Genomic DNA, 4684 nt, shown 5'->3' with positions numbered 1-4684 from the left:
CCAATGATCGTGCCAATTCTTCTTGATTTTGACACGAGTCTTACTCAAGTAATGCCTCCAATTCTGCATCTTCGAAAACCTTCTCTCTTCCACCGCTATGCCGGTCTTCGACATCAAAATCACCATTCTTGAAGCATTGAAACCATTCACGACACGTTCTTTCACTAATAGCGGGCTCACCATAAGTATTTGAGAGCATTCGATGAGCCTCAGCCGCAGATTTCTTCATATTGAAGCAAAAAATTAAAACCTCCCGCAAATGACGAGAATTTGGCTCGTAAACTGACATTTTCAATCGAGAATAACTTTATGGTGCAGACACAAATCGACTAATGTTTCTATGAGGTTATGTTGACAGATGCCCAAGTTTATTGTATGACGTCTATGATCTATTTATTTCGATCACCACTTACCGCTAAAGTCATCTATAGGAAAACGGCGGAAGCAAAGTTGTACACCTAATATAATATAAAAATATAATATAACTTTTTTATATTTATTTATTTTGTAAAAAAACGCTTTTCAAATAATCAAATAATAACACAAAATACTTGAAACGAAACGAGGCACATGTCCGATATTCGTGTCTTTTTACGATTAGGTACATGCTTGTCCTAAATTCATTCGTGCCACTGAATATTGGAGGACATGAATGCTCCAATCGCTACTTTATCAGTGATCCAAGTGCTCTCTGGGTTAATTTGGAGTATGCGACGTGAACAAATCTTTAATTGATCCATGGAGTATGGTCTAACGCGACGCAAACATCTAGTCGCCATATTGGTTCCGATAACGCGAACATATTGGAGCGTGTTGGGCATATTGGAGCGTGCGACGCGAACAAATCTCATGCATGGTCTACAATGGCAGTATCAATAATGGATGAGACTGTAACAGTAAAAAATTAATCAATCGATTATTCTTCTTATATTCAACTGTGATTAATTTATTATTCTTAAGCCGAATGTGGGAAGAATAATTGTGATTAGTCGATTTCTATGCCTATTCTTTAATTCACTACTACTATTGCCCATTGTAGAATGGGCTTTATAGTCTCAGCCACTACTGCTACTACCATTGTAGACCACGCGTCACGCATATTGTAATTAATTAAGAAGGCGACCAATCATAGTTGATTATTTTTCTCACATTCAATTGTGATTGGTTGATTTCTATGTCTACTCCTTAATCAATTACTGCTACTGCCCATTGTAGACAGTACATCAAATGTTGATGGTTGAGAAAGCAGTGACTGCGTTAGGGCGTTGTCACATGAAGCATAACCTGCATAAACATAATCTGCATATTCTATTAATATTATTAGAATACATTATATTTTGTTTACTAGAATACGCCATTCTGAAAGCCATTCTAAAAGGGATTCACATTGGATTTCGCGGAAAATTAGAAAAATGTGAGAAATCAATTGCTGATCAAAATTTCTGTTATACACTCTAACAGAAATGCTAAACAGATTTATGAGTAGTTTTGGTAACCTACATATCTCGAAAAGTATGCCCCATGGGGAACTGACATCTTTCCATCGCGTACGTATGAACGGATGATCGAATGAATTGTTAAAATTAGGAAGTCTTGTGAGACCACTCTTAGGCTTATTCGACGCGTTTTACATAAAACGAAAGAATCTGGCAAAAAAATGCTCTGCATTGTGATCCGAGATATTAAAGTTGATGACTATTGAGGTTAGGAAATCTATCAAGTAAAATGAAGTTTATAATTATACTGTTCCACATGGGTTTTGACTGGTTTAGACTTTCCATGTAATGCAAAGGGACGCACGACTTCTATAATTGTATTGTTACAAAATCGAAATCCATGTGCATTTTTTCAGACAAAATAAGCTAAAATGAGCCAGAAATTGAATTCAACACATAGTGGTTCTATCATGTTTCGGCGTAAAAGTGAAATCACACGGAAAGCGACTGCGGAATAGAGAATGCGTCATAGAAGCAACCAATCAGCGCTAAATATCAGCGCTCGGAATAACGGTTGATTGGTTGCTTCTGTGACACCTTTATTCCGCAGTCGTTTTCCGCATCGTGATTTCACTCTACAACAAAATAGCATAAAAAGCATAAAGTAACTAGATAGAAACTGATGTGAAACAATATGATTGAAACAATATGATTCAAGTGAAACAATATGATTGGTCGGTACAAGTTACGCCACATATGACGACACTCTTAGGGGGTGATAAAATTTACAGCGGAACGGAACAGCGAGACAAAAAAGAAAGCAGAGTGTTACATTTCAGGATTTTGAACTAATCCTCTAGCAGATTTTGAACTAACCTAAGGCTATGGGTGTAATATGAAATTCGCGATTCCGCGTATAAAAGAGAGTCGTTCCCGAATTTGTCCAAGCCGATTGGTTCAAGGCGAGCGTTAGATATCCCGATTACATGGATTCCGAATCATTCTATGATTACATTGGATTCCGAATCATTCTATGATTGCTCTCCCGCTGTCCCTAAATAAGTGCCAAATTTTTCTAAAAGAAATTGTGTATTCCACAATACATAATTTCTGATAGGTTGAAATTCTCTGTTTTTTGTTCCTTTTATTGTGCGGAACTCCTAACACAGTCAAAACAGTCAGGACAACTTGCAACGGCATACCGAGTGACAATTAATACAGAATATGTACTACAGAATTCGAAATGTTTAGGGAGCTCCAAATGAATATAATGTCCTATAAGATCCTTTGGTAATTTCTCTTTTCGTTTTTCGGCGCAGAAGTATAACATTTAGGACATTTGATGTCCGATATTTGCCTATGTTGGAAAAATAACGAAGATACGCAATATGCACTACGTAATCACGTGGAATACGGATTAATCGCCAAGATTCGAGCATCGATGAGTGCGCGGACGCGTATACGTGAGACACGCTAAAAACAATTCATTAACGGAGATTTCAATTGTCAGAATGTGAAAAGAAGTTTCTTACTTTAAGGTGCCCGATCGAATGTCCTCTAATGTTCCCGAATGCTAGGGAAAGAAATGATCAGAGAACCAAGGCCTCTATTGCTCCCTGGGCGAATTTAGCAGATTCTGATCATATCAATAAGCATGTGCGATCGTTTTCGTTAATTCGATAGCGGTTATATTATTATTAGCGTTAGGGTGGATTAAGATATTATTATTAGCGTTAGGATGAATAAAGCTAAGAGAATGGAGATGTCCATGAAATGCATACTTGAATGATATTAATTAAATATATTTAGTAATAATTTGTACACTACTATTTGTACACTAGTTAATGCCTTAATAACTAATGTTACACGAGATTTAATTCTAAGTTAATTAAATGTTATACTTTATGAGTTAAGATTTATGATTTAGAAATTGAATTAATGCTTTGGATTTAAAATTAGAATCGAAATTTTTAGATTTAGAAATTGAAATACGAGAAAACCGCGTTCAAATTTAGCATTACGTTCGCACGCGTTTAAAATCTAGAGCGACGATTGGTCAAACAACGGAAGGAGCCAATATTTCGCGCGTAGCCGCTGTAAACGCGTACTACTCTGTCTCTTCTCTATTTGCTCATGGGTGTTCCTTAACATCTCCTTCCATTGACTGTCCCGTCAGCGTCGGGGAGGAGCGTCAGATGCGTCTCTAAAGATTTGGTGCCCGCATGTATTACTCAGACTCTTATTAGCGAGTCTGTTCAAAACTAATTATTGGACAAGAGAAATGAAGTTGTTGCTGATGTGACTATAGTCTAGATATACCAATTGCGACACTTTCTTTGATAAGACAAATTCGTCACGCGCGTGCGTCAGTTGTACCACAGAGAAGATGGCTGCATTATAACCTAACCAAACTAGGAAGTCTATGATATCGAAGTATCGAACGAATTCTTTCTGGTAATTATTTAGAAGAGGGTCCGATGATTTTGATGAAATTAATTTCATTTAACATGTTTTTGCATGAAACGAAAGAATCTCATAGAAAAATGATTAGCCTTATAAATCGAGCTATCAAGCATTAAAATTTGAGACTTTAGAGGTTAAAGTATCTCTTATCCCGATTTGATGCAGCATAATGTATTTCTACTTTAATTGCATAAATTCACTGCTTTAAAAAAAAAAAAACAAATTTTATGTTTTAAAAACACAAACTGCTAATGCAGAGAATTTGTATGTTTAAAGCGGTGAATTGTTGTTTTCAAAGAATTTGTGTTTTTAAGTAGTACTTAAAGTTACATTTATTTTTCATAATAAAAAGTAAATTTACAATTATACATTAATTGTTTTAATTTTAATCATTGTGTGACTGAATATTTCATTCTATTACAATATTTAGTTGATAATTTTTATTGTTTACTAATAATCATACTTATTACATACTTATTTTTTTCTATATTTATTTCTTAACATATTTATTTATTTATTATGTATTTAATGATTACATATATAATATGAACATAATAGTAAAAGGAAAAATATTTGAAAAATAAACACAAAATGATATATGTGGATTTATTATATTAATTGTAAATGTGTTAAATAATGGATGTTATTTTACTTTATTTATTTTAATTTAATTTTTTAATTTTATCTTTAACTTTTTATTTTATTATCTAATTCGATATTATTCTAATTCTTCTATATTATTACTTATTTTTTCCAGAACAGCGGTTATTATGATATTAAATAAA

The sequence above is a fragment of the Atta colombica genome, unplaced genomic scaffold (assembly GCF_001594045.1).
Source record: "Atta colombica isolate Treedump-2 unplaced genomic scaffold, Acol1.0 scaffold69, whole genome shotgun sequence".
In the NCBI taxonomy this organism is placed as follows: domain Eukaryota; kingdom Metazoa; phylum Arthropoda; class Insecta; order Hymenoptera; family Formicidae; genus Atta; species Atta colombica.
The sequence above is the reverse complement of the archived record's forward strand: the minus strand, read 5'-3'. Positions refer to the sequence as shown.